Raw genomic sequence first — 23,074 nt, forward strand, 5'->3', positions numbered from 1 at the left:
TGTGGGTTTGTCTTTGCATCCCGAACAATTTTCCTGGCAGTTGTGGCTGAAATTTTAGTTGGTCTACCTGAACATGTTTTGGTTTCAACAGAACCCCTCATTTTCCACTTCTTTATTAGAGTTTGAACACTGCTGATTTGCATTATAAATTCCTTGGATATATTTTTATATCCCTTTCCTGTTTTATACAGTTCAACTACCTTTTCCTGCAGATCCTTTGACAATTCTTTTGTTTTCCCCATGACTCAGAATCCAGAATCGTCAGTGCAGCACTGGATGAAAGATGCAAGGGTCTGTCAGGAGTCTAGAAACTCATTGACCTTTTATACACACACACACTAATTACAAGAAAACAGATCACAGATGAGGATGGTTACCTTTAATAGCCATTCAAACCCATTTGTTTCAACTTGTGTGCATGGTATCAGGCCAAAATCACCAGGGTATGCAAACTTTTGATCAGGGTCATTTGGGTAGTTTCTGTTCTGTTTCTGTCATATGATTTAAAAAGAGTAAACACAGTTGATTGATAATAAATGGCTTATTTGTCAAGGCCCAGGTTGGAGCCAAAAAATGTTGAAAAACATATGAAAAAGAGAGAAGAGTTTTCCTTGTGTACATATATATATATATATATATATATATATATATATATATATATATATTATTATTTTTTTTTTTAAATATTCAGATATATATTTAGAAATAGAAATATTACATTTATTTTTATGTGAAGGACATTGGAATATACATGTGAATCATGAATCAGGTTTAGCACTGTAGGTCTAATGCAGTGTCGGGTTATCGCACATGAAGACAGTTATCATAAGGCATGTTATGTAAATATTAAATATAAAATAATGTAAAAATATTAATAAAAATTATTAACGAAGTTCTAAAAATTCTAAAAAAATCATTAGAATACATATATATTTTTTAGAATGTTTTAGAACATTGATAATAATTTGTAATAATTATTATTATGTTTTTTTATATATATTTACATAACGCTCCTTAAGATAACTGTCTTGAAGTGCACTAATTCTGCGCCTTAGACCTACAGTGCAAAATCCAAATAGCAATTTGCTTATTTTACATTCCAATGGTCTTCACACATATATATATATTTCTCTTTCACTAAATATATATATATATATATATATATATATATATATATATATATATATATAAGAAAAATAAGAAAAAAATAGAGAGCACCACTGATACTATCCTATAATATAAAGGCCAAGTTTGTTTGTCCGAAGCTGTCATGCGCAGTAGAGACAGCATGATGACAAACACACCCCCTAGCTGATCTGCGGCAGAAGTGGGCATGACCAGGCAGGAGCGGGGGGCGTGGTTGGTGTGAAGGGTGCGTGTCCAGGCATCAATGACCATGAAGGGGCGTGGTCGGGTGTGAAGTGGGAATGGCCAGGTGAGGTTGCGTGATTGAGGGGAGAGAGATAGAGACTGAGGGGAGAGAAATAGAGAGGGGAGAGAGATAGAGAGGGGAGAAGGAGAGAGAGAGGGGGGAGAGAGAGGAGGGGAGAGAGATAGAGAGGGGGGATAGAGAGAGGGGGGATAGAGAGAGGGGGGAGAGAGAGAGAGAGAGAGAGGGGGAGAGAGAGAGAGGGGGAGAGAAAGAGGAGAGAGAGAGAGGGGCAGAGAGAGAGAGAGAGAGAGGGGGGAGAGAGAGGAATGGGGTAGAAAGAGGGGTGGGGAGAGAGAGAGGGGTGGGGGAGAAAGAGGGGTGGGGGGAGAGAGAGGGGTGGGGGAGAAAGAGGGGTGGGGGATAAAGAGGGGGAAGAGAGAGAGAGAGCAAAAGAGAGGGGGAGAGAGCATAAAAGAGAGGGGGGGGGGAGAGAGCACAAAAGAGAGGGGGGGGGAGAGAGCGCAAAAGAGGGGTGAGAGAGAGTGCAAAAGAGAGGGGGAGAGATAGCGCAAAAGAGAGGGAGAGAGAGAGAGAGCAAAAGAGGGGGGAGCGAGAGAGAGCAAAAGAGGGGGAGCGAGAGAGCACAAAAGAGAGGGGGTAGAAAGCGCAAAAGAGGGGGGGAGAGAGAGCGCAAAAGAGAGGAAGGAGAGAGAGCGCAAAAGAGAGGGGGGAGAGAGTGCAAAAGAAAGGGGGAGAGAGCGCAAAAGAGGGGGGGAGAGAGAGCGCAAAAGAGCAGGGAGAGAGAGAGAGAGCAAAAGAGAGGCGGGAAGAGCGCAAAAGAGAGGGGGAGAGAGCGCAAAAGAGAGGGGGGAGAGAGCGCAAAAGAGAGTAGGGGAGAGAGAGCACAAAGGAGAGGGGGGGAAAGAGAGAGCGCAAAAGAGTTGGGGGAGAGAGAGCGCAAAAGGGATGGGGGGAGAGAAAGTGCAAAAGAGAGGGGGGAGAGAGAGCGCAAAAGAGAGGGGGGAGTGAGAGTGCAAAAGAGAGGGGGGGGGAGAGAGCAAAAGAGAGGGGGGAGAGAAAGCGCAAAAGAGAGGGAAGAGAGAAAGCGCAAAAGAGAGGGGGGAGAGAGAGCGCAAAAGAGAGGGGAGAGAGAGAGCGCAAAAGAGAGGGGGAGAGAGAGTGCAAAAGAGAGGGGAGAGAGAGAGGGGGAGAGAGAGCGCAAAAGAGAGGGGAGAGAGAGAGAGGGGGAGAGAGCACAAAAGAGATGGGGGAGAGAGAGCGCAAAAGAGATGAAGGAGAGAGAAAGCACAAAAGAGAGGGGGAGAGAGAGAGCGCAAAAGAGAGGGGGAGAGAGAGAGCGCAAAAGAGAGGGGGAGAGAGAGCGCAAAAGAGGGAGGAGAGAGTGAGCACAAAAGAGACGGGGAAGAGGGCAAAAGAGAGGGGGGAGAGAGCGTAAAAGAGAGGGGGAGAGAGAGCGCAAAAGAGAGGGGGGAGAAAGAGTGCTAAAGAGATGGGGGGTGAGAAAGCGCAAAAGAGAGGGGGAGAGATAGCGCAAAAGAGAGGGGAGAGAGAGAGAGTGCAAAAGAGAGGGGGAGAGAGAGAGCGCAAAAGAGAGGGGGGAGAGCACAAAAGAGAGGGGGAGAGAGAGCGCAAAAGAGAAGGGGAAGAGAGAGGGGGGAGAGAGAGGAGGCGGGAGAAAGAGGGTCAGGGGAGAAAGAGGGGTGGGGGAGAAAGAGTGTTGGGGGAGAAAGTTGGGGGGAGAGACAGGCGGGAGAGAGAGAGAGCAAAAGAGGGGGGAGAGAGCGCTCAAAAGAGAGGGGGGAGAGAGCGCAAAAGACAAGGGGAGAGAGAGAGCTCAAAAGAGAGGGGGAAGAGAGAGAGCTTAAAAGAAAGGGGGAGAGAGAAAGAGCAAAATAAAGTGGGGGAGAAAGAGAGAGAGAAAAAGAAAGGGGGAGAGAGAGCAAGAGAGAGGGGGAGAAAGAGCAAAAGAGAGGGGGATAGAGAGCAAAAGAGAGGGGGGATAGAGAGAGCTAAAGAGAGGGGGAGAGAGTTAGCAATAGAGAGGGTGAGAAAACGAGCAAAAGAGAGGGGGAGAGAGAGAAAAAGAGAGGGGGAGAGAGGGCAAAAGAGAGGGAGGCAAGAGAGAGCAAAAGAGAGGGGGAGAGAGAGCAAAAGAGGGGGGAGAGAGAGAGGGAGAGCAAAAGAGAGGGGAAGAGAAAGGGCAAAAGAGAGGGGTCAGAGAGAGCAAAAGAGAGGGGGAGAGAGAGCAAAAGAGAGGGAGAAAGATAGAGAGCAAAATAGAGGGGGGAGAGAGAGAGCAAAAGAGGGGGGAGAGCAAAAGATAGGGGCGAGAGAGAGCAAAAGAGAGGGGAGAGAGAGAGCAAAAGAAAGGGGGAGAGAGAGAGCAAAGAGAGGGGGTAGAGGGCTAAAGAGAGGGGAAGAGAGAAAGAGAAAAATACTGTGGGGGAGAAAGAGAGAGAAAAAGAGAGGGGAGAGAGAGCAAAAGAGAGGGGGAGAAAGAGTAAAAGAGAGGGGGAAGAGAGAGCAAAAGAGAGGGGGATAGAGAGCAAAAAAGAGGGGGGATAGAGAGAGCTAAAGAGAGGGGGAGAGAGTGAGCAAAAGAGAGGGGGAGAGAGTGAAAAAGAGAGGGGGGAGAGAGAGCAAAAGAGAGGGAGGAAAGAGAGAGCAAAAGAGAGGGGTAGAGAGAGCAAAAGAGGGGGGAGAGAGCAAAAGAGACGGGAGAGAGAGCAAAAGAGAGGGGGAGAGAGAGCAAAATAGAGGGGGAGAGAGAGCAAAAGCAAGGGGGAAGAGAGAGAGAGTGCAAAAGAGAGGGAGGAAGATAGAGAGCAAAAGAGAGGGGGAGAGAGAGTGAAAGGGGGGGGAGAGCAAAAGATAGGGGCGGGAGAGAGCAAAAGAGAGGGGGGGAGAGAGAACAAAAGAAAGGGGGAGAGAGAGAGCAAAAAGAGGGGGTAGAAGGCTAAAGAGAGGGGAAGAGAGAAAGAGCAAAATAAAGTGGGGGAGTAAGAGAGAGAAAAAGAAAGGGGGAAAGAGAGCAAGAGAGAGGGGGAGAAAGAGCAAAAGAGAGGGGGATAGAGAGCAAAAGAGAGGGGGGATAGAGAGAGCTAAAGAGAGGGGGAGAGAGTTAGCAATAGAGAGGGGGAGAAAACGAGCAAAAGAGAGGGTGAGAGAAAGAAAAAGAGAGGGGGAGAGAGGGCAAAAGAGAGGGAGGCAAGAGAGAGCAAAAGAGAGGGGGAGAGAGAGCAAAAGAGGGGGGAGAGAGGGAGAGCAAAAGAGAAGGGAAGAGAAAGAGCAAAAGAGAGGGGTCAGAGAGAGCAAAAGAGAGGGGGAGAGAGAGCAAAAGAGAGGGGGAGAGAGAGCAAAAGAGAAGGGGAGAGAGGGAGCCAAAGAGAGCGGGACAGAGCAAAAGAGAGGGGGAGAGAGAGCAAAAGAGAGGTAGAGAGAGAGCAAAAGCAAGGGGGGAGAGAGAGTGCAAAAGAGAAGGGGAAGATTGAGAGCAAGAGAGGGGGAGAGAGAGCAAAATAAAGGGGGGAGAGAGAGAGAGGGGAGAGAGAGAGAGAGAGAGAGAGAGGGGGAGAGAGAGCAAAAGAGATGGAGAGAGAGAGCAAAAGAGAGTGGGACGAAAGTGAGCAAAAGAGAGGGGGGGAGAGTGAGCAAAAGAGAGGGGGGAGAGAGTGCAAAAGAGAGGGGAGAGAGAGAGCAAAATAGAGGGGGGAGAGAGAGCAAAAGCAAGGGGGAAGAGAGAGAGTGCAAAATAGAGGGAGGAAGATAGGGAGCAAAAGAGGAGGAGGAGAGAGAAAGAGAGAGAGAGCAAAATAGAGGAGGGAGAGAGAGCAAGAGAGGGTATTGATTGTAATGTGCTGACATAATTAAACTTCCTTTAAAGGAATATATATATATATATATATATATATATATATATATATATATATATATGTTTTGTAGCTATATATAGTCTCTGCACAATAAAGGTGATATAATGAGCAGAATAAACAAAATAATAGCAGATACTGAGGTATATGTGAAACTCAGATAGATTACAATTATGAAAGAGTAATCAAATGTAGGAACGGTCATAAGTATCAGTATGGCAAGTGTGTCCAGCAAGCGTATAAGTAATATATAGCAAGCAGGTGGTTACACAGCGTGTTAATAAAATGTAGCAAACAGATGAATACACAGGGGGGTAGTTATCAAGCCGTCAACCTCAAATACGCTGCGTATTCCGCAGCGTATTTGTGGCGAGGCTGATACGCCTTAGTTATCAAAGGCTCGAGACCGGCAAAAGTAGAATTTTGTGACGTCAGCTTCGATCCGCCGGACTCAGTCCGACACAGATCGATTCTTACGTCACTCCAGATGTTCCGCACACAAGTGCGGCACATTCTCACTACTTTTGCTAGCTATCAAAAAACTAGCAGGTACGCTCGGCACTTTTACGGCCCAGCGTACCTGGTTTTCAAAGCGCCAGCCTGGAGGCGGCGGATCCCATAGGAATCAATGGGAGTCTGACCATAGCGAAAGTACAAGTTCGCTGCTGACAGACATCCCATTGATTCCTATGGGAGCTGTCTACACCTAACACCCTAACATGTACCCCGAGTCTAAACACCACTAATCTGACCCCCCCTACACCGCCGCAACTAAATAAAGTTATTACCCCCTAAACCGCCGCTCCCGGAGCCCACCGCAACTATAATAAATGTATTAACCCCTAACCCGCCGCTCCCTGAACCCGCCGCAACCTATATTAAATGTATTAACCCCTATCCTGCCCCCCCTACACCGTCGCCACCTATAATAAATTTATTAACCCCTATCCTGCCCCCCCTACACCGTCGCCACCTATAATAAATTTATTAACCCCTATCCTGCCCCCCACTACGCCGCCGCCACTGTAATAAAATGATTAACCCCTAAACCTAAGTCTAACCCTAACGCCCCCTAACTTAAATATTAATTAAATAAATCTAAATAAATTAACTCTTATTAACTAAATGAATCCTATTTAAAACTAAATACTTACCTTTAAAATAAACCCTAATATAGCTACAATATAAATAATAATTATATTGTAGCTATCTTAGGATTTCTTTTTATTTTACAGGTACCTTTCAATTTATTTTAACTAGGTACAATAGCTATTAAATAGTTATTAACTATTTAATAGCTTACCTAGCTAAAATAAAGAGAAATGTACCTGTGAAATAAATCCTAACCTAAGTTACAATTACACCTAACACTACACTATACTTTAATAAATTATTCCTATTTAAAAATAAATACTTACCTGTAAAATAAACCCTAAGATAGCTACAATGTAATTAATAATTACATTGTAGCTATCTTAGGATTTATATTTATTTTACAGGTAACTTTGTATTTATTTTAGCTAGTTAGAATAGTTATTAAATAGTTATTAACTATTTAATAACTACCTAGCTAAAAGAAATACAAAATTACCTGTAAAATAAATCCTAACTTAAGTTACAATTAAACCTAATACTACACTATCATTAAATTAACTAAATAAACTACCTACAAAGAACTACAATGAAATACAATTACATAAACTAACTAAAGTACAAAAAATAAAAAAAGCTAAGTTACAAAAAATAAAAAATTAAGTTACAAACATGTTAAAAATATTACAACAATTTTAAGCTACTTACACCTAATCTAAGCCCCCTAATAAAATAACAAACCCCCCCAAAATAAAAAAAATCCCTACCCTATTCTAAATTACATAAATTTCAAAGCTCTTTTACCTTACCAGCCCTTAAAAGGGCCATTTGTGGGGGCATGCCCCAAAAAGTTCAGCTCTTTTGCCTGTAAAAGAAAAATACAACCCCCCCCCCCAACATTAAAACCCACCACCCACATACCCCTAATCTAACCCAAACCCCCCTTACAAATACCTAACACTAATCCCCTGAAGATCATCCTACCTTGAGTCGTCTTCACTCAGCCGAGCCACCGATGGAACTGAAGAGGACATCCGGAGCGGAAGAAGTTAATCCTCCAAGCGGCGCTGAAGAAGTCTTCGATCCGGCCGATGTCATCTTCAAAGAGGCGCTGAAGAGGTCTTCTATCCGGGCGAAGTCATCTTCCAAGCCGGGTCTTCAATCTTCCTTCCGCCGACGCGGAACCACCTTCTTCACCGACGGACTACGACGAATGACGGCTCCTTTAAGGGACGTCATCCAAGATGGCGTCCCCTCAATTCCGATTGGCTGATAGGATTCTATCAGCCAATCGGAATTAAGGTAGGAAAATCTGATTGGCTGATGGAATCAGCCAATCAGATTCAAGTTCAATCCGATTGGCTGATCCAATCAGCCAATCAGATTGAGCTCGCATTCTATTGGCTGATCGGAACAGCCAATAGAATGCGAGCTCAATCTGATTGGCTGATTCCATCAGCCAATCAGATTTTCCTACCTTAATTCCGATTGGCTGATAGAATCCTATCAGCCAATCGGAATTGAGGGGACGCCATCTTGGATGACGTCCCTTAAAGGAGCCGTCATTCGTCGTAGTCCGTCGGTGAAGAAGGTGGTTCCGCGTCGGCGGAAGGAAGATTGAAGACCCGGCTTGGAAGATGACTTCGCCCGGATAGAAGACCTCTTCAGCGCCTCTTTGAAGATGACATCGGCCGGATCGAAGACTTCTTCAGCGCCGCTTGGAGGATTAACTTCTTCCGCTCCGGATGTCCTCTTCAGTTCCATCGGTGGCTCGGCTGAGTGAAGACGACTCAAGGTAGGATGATCTTCAGGGGATTAGTGTTAGGTTTTTGTAAGGGGGGTTTGGGTTAGATTAGGGGTATGTGGGTGGTGGGTTTTAATGTTGGGGGGGGGTTGTATTTTTCTTTTACAGGCAAAAGAGCTGAACTTTTTGGGGCATGCCCCCACAAATGGCCCTTTTAAGGGCTGGTAAGGTAAAAGAGCTTTGAAATTTATGTAATTTAGAATAGGGTAGGGATTTTTTTATTTTGGGGGGGTTTGTTATTTTATTAGGGGGCTTAGATTAGGTGTAAGTAGCTTAAAATTGTTGTAATATTTTTAACATGTTTGTAACTTAATTTTTTATTTTTTGTAACTTAGCTTTTTTTATTTTTTGTACTTTAGTTAGTTTATGTAATTGTATTTCATTGTAGTTCTTTGTAGGTAGTTTATTTAGTTAATTTAATGATAGTGTAGTATTAGTAATTGTAACTTAAGTTAGGATTTATTTTACAGGTAATTTTGTATTTCTTTTAGCTAGGTAGTTATTAAATAGTTAATAACTATTTAATAACTATTCTAACTAGCTAAAATAAATACAAAGTTACCTGTAAAATAAATATAAATCCTAAGATAGCTATAATATAATTATTAATTACATTGTAGCTATCTTAGGGTTTATTTTACAGGTAAGTATTTAGTTTTAAATAGGAATAATTTATTAAAGTATAGTGTAGTGTTAGGTGTAATTGTAACTTAGGTTAGGATTTATTTCACAGGTACATTTCTCTTTATTTTAGCTAGGTAAGCTATTAAATAGTTAATAACTATTTAATAGTTATTGTACATGGTTAAAATAAATTGAAAGGTACCTGTAAAATAAAAAGAAATCCTAAGATAGCTAGAATATAATTATTATTTATATTGTAGCTATATTAGGGTTTATTTTAAAGGTAAGTATTTAGTTTTAAATAGGATTCATTTAGTTAATAAGAGTTAATTTATTTAGATTTATTTAATTAATATTTAAGTTAGGGGGGCGTTATGGTTAGGGTTAGACTTAGGTTTAGGGGTTAATCATTTTATTACAGTGGCGGCGGCGTAGTGGGGGGCAGGATAGGGGTTAATAAATTTATTATAGGTTGCGGCGGGTTCATGGAGCGGCGGTTTAGGGGTTAAACTATTTATTTAGTTGCGGAGAGGTGCGGGATCAGCAGGATAGGGGTTAATAATTTTATAATAGAGGGCGACGGTATAGGGGGGCAGGATAGGGGTTACTAGGTATAATGTAGGTGGCAGCGGTGTCCGGGAGCGGCGGTTTAGGGGTTAATACATTTATAAGACTTGCGGCGGGGTCTAGGAGCGGCGGTTTAGGGGTTAATACATTTATAAGACTTGCGGCGGGGTCTAGGAGCGGCGGTTTAGGGGTTAGTAACTTTATTTAGTTGCGGGGGCCTCCGGGGGCGCCGGTATAGGGGGTAGAACAGTGTAGTTTAGTGTGAGTGCTTAGTGACAGGCTAGCAATAAAGCTGGGAAAAAGCCGAAGGGCAGCGAGATCGGATGAGTGATAACTGTCACAGTCCGCTGCTCATCGCCCCGCGGCTTTTTGACAGCTTTATTTGATAACTTAGGCGAACGTATTCAAGGTCCGCGGCGGCGAAGGTAGGCGAGCTTAGGCGGACGTATTGGGCCGGCGAAGCCAGAAAAGTAGACGGCTTGATAAGTAGCCCCCACAGCGTGTAAAGCAATGATCCAGCTTAGATGTTTATAAACTGAAAGGATATCACACAGGTTAAACCCAGTAGGCAATTATGAGAAGCAGGTTAGTTAGCAAAGCAATGTTATATGAAGCATATTGAAGACAATTATAACACATGTTCCAATATAAGTTTGTTTGTACGATACAAAATATTCTTGCGGTTCCTGAGTACAGCGGTATAAGGACCGGTTAATGTGAGAGACACGGATGAAGCAGTGATATAACATGTAGAGCATAACAAGTGAATCCGGGAGAGCAATGGAGACTGCAGGCAGGTAAGTTACTCTTGGTTCAGCACACTGCGGTGAGTAGGAGGAGTGGATACAGGATTCACAGCATGTTGACGATCCGATCAAGTGATAGGTAACGGCTCCAAAATAGATGTCAGCGAAAGTAACAAAAGGATTTATAGAAAGCAACAGGTAATATTGGTTAGGATTAGGACACCAGTAACAGGGTCATAATAAAAGACAGAGTGGCAAGGAGACTTAAACTATCAGGTTAACTAACAATATATTAAAGCAATGAATCATGGGAAAGGTGAGCTGATATAGGTATTGATGGGGGAGGAGAATGGAGTTTAAAGGAACAGTGTCATGATATTACAGATCCCTCCCGTCAAGTAATCCTCACCGAGGATTCAGGACCCGGATTTGATGGATATTTTGAATGAAAACTGGCCAATAACCGAGGTGCATGGATATCTGTATGAGGGATCCAAGAGTTCTCTTCTGGTCCAAAACCCTTCCATTGAACCAAGTACTCCAATCTTCGTGGTCTGATACAGGAGTCCAGAACAATTTGTACTTCGTATTCAACTTGATCATCTACCCGAATTGGAGGAAGAGGAATTTTCTTATGGGAAGATAAGGAGTCTGGTACAAATGGTTTCAATAAAGTTACATGGAACGAGGGTTGTATCTTATAAGACTGTGGTGAACGCAAAACTACAGAATTAGCATTGATAATGTGCTTGATGGGGAATGGTCCTATAAATTGATTGGCCAACTTCCTAGATGGTACATCAATTTTCAGATGTTTTGTGGATAGTCAAACCAGGTCTCCTATATGGTACTGTGGAGTAGGTCTGTGTCGTGAATCATAATATAACTTTTGTTTGGATTTAGCTTCTGTTAAGTGCATCTTTGAAAGATCCAATGAGGTTTTCAGAGTTGAAGAATAGTTGGTTGCAGCGTGGGACTTGTGATCAGTAGATATAAAAGTGAGATTATTAGGATGGTAGCCATAGGTAGCAGAGAATGGACTTACTTTTGTTGATGTGCTCATTGAATTGTTGTAGGAGAACTCGGCCATAGCTAATAGAGATAGCCAGTCATCTTGGAGATATGAGATGTAGCATCTGAGATACTGTTCTATTATTTAGCTCTATCTGTAAGGCCGTTGGTCTGAGGGTGATATGAAGTAGATAATCTGGAATTGATTTTTAGTAGTTTACATAAGGCTTTCCAAAAATATGACGTAAATTGCATTCCTCAGTCGGAGATAATAGTAGAGGGTATCCCATGTAGTTTCACTATATGAGTAAAAAAAGTGTCTGCTGTTTACTTTGCAGTAGGTAGGTATTTGAGTGGAATGAAGTGGGCAAGTTTAGTGAGGTGATCAACTACGATAAGGATGGTATTGTGTTCTTGTGAGAGTGGAAGTTCAACAATGAAATCCATGGATATGGTTGACCATGGTTTATCTGGGATTGGTATAGGAGACAAATATCCAAATGTTTTTTTTGTGTTGCATTTTGTTTCTGGCACATATCTCACAAGAGTGGATGAAAATTTGTACATCTTTTTCCATTTGAGGCCACCAGAATTTTCTACAAATTAATTTGAGAGTCTTATTAATTCCTTGATGTCCAAAAAAGGTGAGTCATGGAAGTGTTTTAGAAGGGTAGGACGTAGATCCTTAGGGATATATAAATTATCACCTTGATAATATAATCCTGAGATATCTTTTCTAATCCCATTCTTTGGTAAATCAGGATCCGATTGCAAAGAGGTTACAAGTTCTGTTTCAAAATGAGTTAAGGTACCTATAATCTTTTCTGGTAGAATGATGTGTGTTGGATCATCCTTCTCAGAATTGTAATTATTACATCTGGATAAGGCGTCCGCTTTGGTGTTGGCCCGGGGGGGGGGGGGGAGGGAGGGCGTTCAAATATAAACAGTACATATTCATTACTTGCATTTCTCATGAGTAACAATAGGTAGAGATATTTTGTATATGTTCAGCAGCCTATTAGACCCTTTGGCTTTTGCAATGCATGTATACGTGTAGTAACGGACATAGAATGCTAAACTTAATCTCATAATGAGTCCACTTCGAGACTTCAGCTGACAGTTACGGAATTACACTTATATAGTTCAGTACCCAGGGAAGGGGAAATGGCGTTTAAGACTAAGGTCAGGAGCCAAGGCGAAGTTACCTACAAACATAATAAAGTATATATAATAAACTATAGTGTAGGAGCCGGTGCCAGCATCATACCACATGCCCTCTTACAGTGGGGTTACAGTGTGGACTTTGCTACCCTAACCAATCAAGGCGGTGAGGGGTTTCTGTACATAGTCGATCTCAAAACATGTTAATAGACATTTAGTTACTATAAGCAATAGATTGTTATACATCCCATAGTCATATTGGACTATTACCATAAAGTGTACTTATAAATGTATTTGTCTATTTCATAGCTGAAAATGAGTCAGATCTTAAGTAAATAAAGAGCCCAGTTTGCTTTACTTTAAGGGATACGTTCCACCTCTACATCATGATCAATGCTTATGACCCTCCGTTGAGCCACCTCGGCCGCCGGCGGCTCCCAGAGTGTAATGCTAAAGGCCCACCGCAGAAGGAGAAACCATGTCATCCCTTAGGTTAGATAGGGTCAAAGGGTATGCTGATACATAGATATAAGAAACCATAGGAGTGAACCTAATATTAAGTTGATAACTGTATTTACTCCCAAATATCATCAAACGTATTATGTACATTAAAATAGTCATCTAGAACCGAACACTCGACTGTTATCCCAGCCTCAGTATCAAAACATTGTGACCTGCTAAATAAATGCAGGGGACAAAACAAACGTCCCAACAAAAAAAAAATAATAAAAAAAAATAAACAGAGTACATGAATGCAACTATTCTCCAAGCGCTAGATATGTGAGAAAGCACAATTTCCAATTCTTCCGGCTATCAAGACTTCATTCAGGACTCATTTTCCCCCTGAACGCCATTGTGTGGCAGAGGGCATGATTAGTAATTAGCCGACTGAGACTCTGCTAACGTGCTTAAAGTAAAGTTCAACCAAAACAGCATACTCCAAGTCATTGTCCCCGTCAATAAAGACTCCCAGCAATTTTGGGCTCCAGAGTTACACATCTGTGTTTATATTCAATGTCATCCGCAACCCCCCAGCTAAACAAAAAGTACCTTGCAAAGGCCCCACAATAGTAGACAAGTCGCATATGTCCTCCTTTCCTGACATCACAGGCACACCACTCTTAATTTCAGGGACCCACTGCAGGACATCCATAACCAATGTGAGGTCTGGGATCAAGTTCTCTGGGGGATAGTGTGTGTCCCCTTTCTCAGCTGCAAGGCTCCTCACCGGAATCCTACCTATAGCCTGTGCGGGAAGATCCATGAAGGTCAGCGGAGTTTCCATTGCTTGTGTTGGTATTCCAGTTGTGAGACGTGCGTTTTCATCACCCTCATTGAGGTCCGTGGCAGTCGCCATTTTAGGTGGAGGTTGATCTGCTTCTCTACATTGCTCCCGCATTGCGAGCTTCAGATCATAAAAATTACAGTCCAGTTTCTGCATTATTATCTCTAGCGATGACTGTAGTATGTCTGAGGAGTCTGCCATATTTTGATGGTACAGCATATTTTGATGGTACAGCAATGGTCCCCCAGGAAGGATGTAGTCATATAACAAGCGCTCCCCACCGCCACGAGGGAAGTCAGATAGATCTATCCTTAGCATAAGCTATATAAGACATCTGAAGCCTTACTCCATCAAAGTCTTAGATAATTTGTTTTCTTCCTTAATGGGATTGGACTCCAAAATTGAGTTATAGGGCATAAAATCCAATTAAATAACTGTTAAATGTTATATTGGTAGCAGAGCCACAGACAAACACATCTGCCCGCTCTGCTAGTTAGCTCCGCCCCCCAATGGTTCTTTTTAGTAACTGAATTTAGAGCCCTGTAGTCAATAATTAGTCTCAGGGAGTTATCCTTGTTTTTTATGAAAAACATTCCGGCGGCAGCAGAAGATGTGGATGGGGTGATGAAGCCTTTTTGTAAGTTTTCATCCAAGTACTGACGTAAGTGATTAAGTTCTTGTTGTGATAGTGGATATATTTTCCCAAATGGAATTTGGGCCCCCGGAATGATGTCAATGGGGCAATCGTATATCCTGTGAGGAGGAAGATTTTCTGCTTGTTTTGTATCAAATACATCCATTAAATCCTGATATACGTCTGGAATTGTATTTTCAGCATGAGATACTGATAAGGAAAGTTGTGGGAAAGATGTATTTTGTCAATAAGATGATGGAAATTGAATGCTGTTTTTAGTCCAATCTATAGTAGGATTGTGCTTTGCTAACCATGGGTAGATTAAGATTAAAGTGTGTAAAGAAGTGGGAATTATGTCAAATGTAATAAACTCAGTGTGTCCTTCTTCAGTAGTGAGTAGTAGGGGTATGGTGTGATGGGTTATGGGTCCCTTCTGAATAAAAGCTCCATCAATAACTTTGACATAAAGAGGTGTCTGCTTCTTTATGGTAGGTATGTTATTATTTTTTTACATAATCAAAATCAATAACAAAAGGATTATAGAAAGCAACAGGTAATATTGGTTAAGATTAGGACACCAGTAACAGGGTCTTAATAAAAGACAGAGTGGCAAGGAGGCTTAAACTATTAGGGAGAGAGAGAGAGAGAGAGAGAGAGAGAGAGAGAGAGAGAGAGAGAGAGCAAAAGAGAGGGGAAGAGAGAGCAAATGAGAGGGGGAGGAGAGAGATGTCAGTATATGGCCGGGTTATAACACAATATATTTAATAATTATCCTTTAAAAATAAACCCTCAATCAATATGCCTATACTAGACCATAAAATTAATACAAATTCCTGAATTCTTTATTAATAGTTAATATCTATAAACACATTGAAATATATCTGTAGGAACAAGAATATGAATCAATACTATACACGTTTGAATTATTAAAATATGCTATACTCTTTACAAAGCTCATAAAAGTTTACCTTTAAAACTAGCCTTATTCACAATAGCCTTCCAAATCAGAGTTGCATTTAAAATATCCAGTGAGACTTAAGATAGCAGCTACTAACATTCAGCAATACAATTTTAGCAGTGCTTAGTTAAACAATAGGACAATATATATACTCTAATTGAAACACCAGAAGTTATATATATATATATATATATATATATATATATATATATACATACATACATACATATATTCTATACTTTGCACAGATAAATTACCTAGCATACAAAGACAAACTTAACACTATACAAGACTATGAAACCCCAAGTTTAAAAATACTCTTTATTCCTTTAAGTCTTCTACATACAGTAACAATGGATGTTTGTTTTAAATGTTTTGCATATAAAAAGGTAAGCTTAAAACTACACGGAACTATGAATATAAGCTAAAATACAAACTGCTCTCTTAAATCTATTACTTGCAATTTGACTATGATCTTACCAATTACCTTTCTATACTTTATACCCAGATAAAACAAATCAATATCCAATATTTCTCAACAGGTTCAATCTCACCTAAGAATACCAAAAATGGGTTATTGTCGCATATGGAGAATAAAAGTAGCTGTTTGCTTATAATAACTGCAGCAGTTATTCATCTATGCTTGGGGTTAAATCATCTGATATCACCCGCCCCTTTTTTTGTTTAGTAACCATCATTGGTGAGATTGGACATGCCCAACGGAAGCTTGTCTCAGATTGGCCCTTTGAAACTGAATATGGATTGGTTCATCTGGGAAGTAACTTTTAACAGTCAAGGTTTTTTTTGCTGTAATACTGGATTTTGGCCATCGGGGGCAACATGACAAACAAACAGATTCATTTAACCATTTCTAACATTTTTTAACAATTTATCGGACCATAACTTTTTGCATCAATCACTTACAACCTAAATTCCAGACAGGGTAGCATCATGTCAATTTCTTGATTATTTTAATATGAAACATCAAATTATTTTTAATATCATATTACATTAAAGTAATTTATAATGCTAACTATTTCAAAATTAATAGCATTTAAAATCCTGATATATATATATATATATATATATATATATATATTCATTCATACAAATACAGCATGTTTTATATTCAGTACTGCAATGTACCCCAACATGAAAATAATATATTCCATATTTCTAATAAATCCTGAATGCATGAATCTTGTCAATGGTCCATATTCATAGGACATCTTGTTATTATATGTCTGAAAAATAAAGAGATACAGAGGTTATTATTCTATACAGATTAATATTTGATATCTCTATATCTCTGTTTGAGAGGATAAAATACACAGGATGTCATTTAAAATATCAATTAGATATGTACTTCTTAGATGCCTGAAATGAAAGAGATAATTTTTAGAATGCTCCTTTTAAATTCTAAAACATTTTATGCTTCCAAATATATATATATATATATATATATATATATATATATATATATACATGTAAAAACATTTTGAAATATTAGCTCTCAGGTCTCCATGCTTAATATGTGTCTGAATATACTGTACATATGTGTACCCCACACACACACACAAACACATGCACACACACACATATATATATATATATATATATATATATATATATATATATACATATATATTCATACAAAATACAGCAGATAAAACATTGTTATATATTTTTTTATTTTATAATCATGTAGGCTGTATTAAAAATTGACTTTAAAATAGCTTAACTTTAACAGGTGTATATAGCTCACAGGGGGTTATTTAACAGGTAGTTGTTGAAAGCCACAATTCCTTGAATATATTTGTATCCTCAAACAATATCACAGACGGATCGGCTCCTCACCTTGGCAGGAAACCCATATATGGGCATGCACCTCTGAGGCTCCATCTTGCTAATTTCCATTTCCTTGAAATTGTGAGCATCTCATTAGGCTTTAAATTAACAGTTTTAGACATTTACATCTCTATTCACTGTATGGGGTAAATGATGTTTTGAAGTGACTTTTATTATTCATCCTGTGTAATTAAAAACAGTGGGGCTAAATTTCACACAGTGCCATTTGAAGTTTTTAGAAATTAAATGAATTATTTGATGTACACATCACCATTAAATAATAATAAGTATACCTGCGTATATCATCTAATAATATTTAAAATACCTTTACATAAATCTCCCTTCCAATTCAAATATATGTAAGACTCATGTATTTGAATTGGCTTACAGTCAGTGGTATTTGGTGGGTGTCAACAGTATGCATCATAGACAGTCTTTTATGGAGAGAGTCCGTCATTTTTGAGCTCTTATTCTCATCAGTTAGGTATCTTTAACCTACAATATTTCTTTAGTGCATTTGGAGATATTCTCCCTCCATGACTTGTAGTTGGGACCTAGGATGACACGCTCGCAACTGATTGATATGGACCCATTTATCTATGAAACTATCACTTTTGGGGATCCTTATTTTATAGGCCACTGGATATATTTTGTCAGTAATGACAAAAGGACCTTTCCATGATGGAATAAATTTCTTCTCCCTAACCTGATCTCTTCCAAAGTTATAAAGATAAACTTTATCATTTATTTCATATTCCTTTTTGGACGTTTTGAGATCATAAAAGTTTTTAGTGGCAGTTGCGGATTTCGCTAAGTTCCTTTGAGCAAATGCAAAGGCATATTGCAGATGCTTTCTTAGGTTCTCCACATATTGATGTGTATTGGCAGCGTTTATCAAGTTTTGGTCTGATGTATGGTACAGTAGATGTTGAGGTAGAACCATTCTTCTACCAATCATCAGTTCATCTTGGTAGCACAAATTGGAGTTGCTCTTAATGCCATTAAGACTAGAGGTAGTTTTACATCCCAGTCTTTAACTGTTTCACTCACAAACTTTTTGAGGATTTTCACAATGAACTGGTTGCAACGCTCTACACCACAACTTGAGGCAGCTCTATATGCAATATGGAACTTTCTTTTTACCCCTAGTATTTTCCACATTTTGGTCATCACTTCGCTAGTGAAGTGGGTTCCCCGATCTGATTCGATTCTTTGGCGCAAACCAAATCTGGAAAACACATGGTTGATGAGTAATGCTGCGCATGTTTCAGCACTATTGTTAGGTACACTGATGCATTCTACCCATTTAGTGAACAGGCATGTCACTGTTAACATGTATTTGTTAACTCTTGATGACCTTGTTACTGGACCAATAAATTCAATTTGTATATCTGACCATGGCATTACCATCCCCTTTTTCTCCAATGGTGCTCTATGAGTACATACATACATATATTCTATACTTTGCACAGATAAATTACCTAGCATACAAAGACAAACTTAACACTATACAAGACTATGAAACCCCAAGTTTAAAAATACTCTTTATTCCTTTAAGTCTTCTACATACAGTAACAATGGATGTTTGTTTTAAATGTTTTGCATATAAAAAGGTAAGCTTAAAACTACACGGAACTATGAATATAAGCTAAAATACAAACTGCTCTCTTAAATCTATTACTTGCAATTTGACTATGATCTTACCAATTACCTTTCTATACTTTATACCCAGATAAAACAAATCAATATCCAATATTTCTCAACAGGTTCAATCTCACCTAAGAATACCAAAAATGGGTTATTGTCGCATATGGAGAATAAAAGTAGCTGTTTGCTTATAATAACTGCAGCAGTTATTCATCTATGCTTGGGGTTAAATCATCTGATATCACCCGCCCCTTTTTTTGTTTAGTAACCATCATTGGTGAGATTGGACATGCCCAACGGAAGCTTGTCTCAGATTGGCCCTTTGAAACTGAATATGGATTGGTTCATCTGGGAAGTAACTTTTAACAGTCAAGGTTTTTTTTGCTGTAATACTGGATTTTGGCCATCGGGGGCAACATGACAAACAAACAGATTCATTTAACCATTTCTAACATTTTTTAACAATTTATCGGACCATAACTTTTTGCATCAATCACTTACAACCTAAATTCCAGACAGGGTAGCATCATGTCAATTTCTTGATTATTTTAATATGAAACATCAAATTATTTTTAATATCATATTACATTAAAGTAATTTATAATGCTAACTATTTCAAAATTAATAGCATTTAAAATCCTGATATATATATATATATATATATATATATATATATATTCATTCATACAAATACAGCATGTTTTATATTCAGTACTGCAATGTACCCCAACATGAAAATAATATATTCCATATTTCTAATAAATCCTGAATGCATGAATCTTGTCAATGGTCCATATTCATAGGACATCTTGTTATTATATGTCTGAAAAATAAAGAGATACAGAGGTTATTATTCTATACAGATTAATATTTGATATCTCTATATCTCTGTTTGAGAGGATAAAATACACAGGATGTCATTTAAAATATCAATTAGATATGTACTTCTTAGATGCCTGAAATGAAAGAGATAATTTTTAGAATGCTCCTTTTAAATTCTAAAACATTTTATGCTTCCAAATATATATATATATATATATATATATATATATATATATATACATGTAAAAACATTTTGAAATATTAGCTCTCAGGTCTCCATGCTTAATATGTGTCTGAATATACTGTACATATGTGTACCCCACACACACACACAAACACATGCACACACACACACATATATATATATATATATATATATATATATATATATATATATATATACATATATATTCATACAAAATACAGCAGATAAAACATTGTTATATATTTTTTTATTTTATAATCATGTAGGCTGTATTAAAAATTGACTTTAAAATAGCTTAACTTTAACAGGTGTATATAGCTCACAGGGGGTTATTTAACAGGTAGTTGTTGAAAGCCACAATTCCTTGAATATATTTGTATCCTCAAACAATATCACAGACGGATCGGCTCCTCACCTTGGCAGGAAACCCATATATGGGCATGCACCTCTGAGGCTCCATCTTGCTAATTTCCATTTCCTTGAAATTGTGAGCATCTCATTAGGCTTTAAATTAACAGTTTTAGACATTTACATCTCTATTCACTGTATGGGGTAAATGATGTTTTGAAGTGACTTTTATTATTCATCCTGTGTAATTAAAAACAGTGGGGCTAAATTTCACACAGTGCCATTTGAAGTTTTTAGAAATTAAATGAATTATTTGATGTACACATCACCATTAAATAATAATAAGTATACCTGCGTATATCATCTAATAATATTTAAAATACCTTTACATAAATCTCCCTTCCAATTCAAATATATGTAAGACTCATGTATTTGAATTGGCTTACAGTCAGTGGTATTTGGTGGGTGTCAACAGTATGCATCATAGACAGTCTTTTATGGAGAGAGTCCGTCATTTTTGAGCTCTTATTCTCATCAGTTAGGTATCTTTAACCTACAATATTTCTTTAGTGCATTTGGAGATATTCTCCCTCCATGACTTGTAGTTGGGACCTAGGATGACACGCTCGCAACTGATTGATATGGACCCATTTATCTATGAAACTATCACTTTTGGGGATCCTTATTTTATAGGCCACTGGATATATTTTGTCAGTAATGACAAAAGGACCTTTCCATGATGGAATAAATTTCTTCTCCCTAACCTGATCTCTTCCAAAGTTATAAAGATAAACTTTATCATTTATTTCATATTCCTTTTTGGACGTTTTGAGATCATAAAAGTTTTTAGTGGCAGTTGCGGATTTCGCTAAGTTCCTTTGAGCAAATGCAAAGGCATATTGCAGATGCTTTCTTAGGTTCTCCACATATTGATGTGTATTGGCAGCGTTTATCAAGTTTTGGTCTGATGTATGGTACAGTAGATGTTGAGGTAGAACCATTCTTCTACCAATCATCAGTTCATCTTGGTAGCACAAATTGGAGTTGCTCTTAATGCCATTAAGACTAGAGGTAGTTTTACATCCCAGTCTTTAACTGTTTCACTCACAAACTTTTTGAGGATTTTCACAATGAACTGGTTGCAACGCTCTACACCACAACTTGAGGCAGCTCTATATGCAATATGGAACTTTCTTTTTACCCCTAGTATTTTCCACATTTTGGTCATCACTTCGCTAGTGAAGTGGGTTCCCCGATCTGATTCGATTCTTTGGCGCAAACCAAATCTGGAAAACACATGGTTGATGAGTAATGCTGCGCATGTTTCAGCACTATTGTTAGGTACACTGATGCATTCTACCCATTTAGTGAACAGGCATGTCACTGTTAACATGTATTTGTTAACTCTTGATGACCTTGTTACTGGACCAATAAATTCAATTTGTATATCTGACCATGGCATTACCATCCCCTTTTTCTCCAATGGTGCTCTATGCGTTGGGGCAGTGGGTTGGAACTGTGGACAGATTAAACACCCTTGGCAGTAGGTTTGAACATCTTTCAACATGTGTGGCCAAAAAGCGTAGTAACGCAATATTTCATACGTGAGTTTGGCACCACGATGACCAGATGTGAGAGCATCATGGGCATGTTCAAGCGTTAGACCTCTGAACTTGGTGGGTACTACCCATTGTTGGATGCCAGTTTTGGAGGTTCTAATTAACCAACCATCCTGTAACTTTAATTGTGATTTGGATTTCATTAAGATTCTAAGATCTTCTTCCCCAATACAGTACGCTAAGCAAGGTGCTTGAGTGAGTTTTCTCTTAAGCTCTCTGATGGCTGTCTCTTGAGACTCACTCCATTGCCATTTCACATCCTTCTTTAGAAGAAGTAGTAGTGGTTTAGCTAATTCTGCATAATTATCAATGAATTTGTGAGAATAATTTGTCATACCCAGGAATGATCTCAATTCCTTTAAGTTAGTTGGGTTTTTAGAATTTACTATAGCTTCCACCTTTTTCTTCTGAGGATTTAGCCCTTCAGAAGTAACTTCATGTCCCAAGAAGTTTACACGAGTGCGGCACCATTGAGCTTTTTGTAGGGATAACTTGACACCTGCCCTTTTAAGTTGGCTGAGGACGTGTTTAAGCTCTGTCATGTGTTTTTCAAAGTCTGTGCTTTTGATTAAAACATCATCAACATAAGATAAGGTCCCCCTTTCCAGTGCATCAGGCATAACCTTATGCATGAATACAGCAAATTCAAGTCCATAATTTATGTATCCAAAAGGGAGTCTCTGAAATGCATACTGGACCTTTTGGAATGAGAATGCCAGCTTATACTGGTCCTCCACATGTACCTTTATGGTCCAATATCCCTGTGCACAATCAATGGCAGTGAATATTCTGGATCCCTGCATCTGCGCTAGGCACTGGTCAATATATGGCACAGGCCAGCCAGACATGTACACTCACTTGTTTAGCTGTCTTAAGTCCGCACACAAACGCCATTGTCCATTAGGCTTAAGAACACCTAGAATAGGATTATTATAAGAGCTGTGCACCTGTCTGATAAAATCTCTTTCTTCCAAGTTCCTTATGATTTCTGCAAGAGAATCATATGAGGCTAAAGGAAGTCTGTATTGTTTAACAAAGACAGGTGGTGCATTGGGATCTGTTTGTATTCTTGCAATGTGCAAGTCTGTAGTACCACAGTCATAAGAATCCCTAGCAAAAATATCTTTGTACTCCATTAGGAGTTCTCGCAGCAGTTGGCGTTCATCATCTCTGGAACAGCCATTAGCTAAGAATATTTGTTCTTCGACTATTTGCTGAAATCCTGGAAAGATTTCAGGCTGTCCAATTTCATAAACTTCTTCCAATCTAGAGGTGAGATCCCCTTGATTATAATTTACATTGCCCCCATTACTCTGGGTATTGGGGTAATCTTGCTGTTTGATTAGCTAATCAAATACTAGAGAGGCTTCTTCAATTTTACAGATGCCTTCCTCTGAGCTGAAGGGATAAATAGACTGAATAGTAAATAGACCCTCTGGCA

The sequence above is a fragment of the Bombina bombina genome, chromosome 2 (assembly GCF_027579735.1).
Source record: "Bombina bombina isolate aBomBom1 chromosome 2, aBomBom1.pri, whole genome shotgun sequence".
NCBI lineage: Eukaryota > Metazoa > Chordata > Amphibia > Anura > Bombinatoridae > Bombina > Bombina bombina.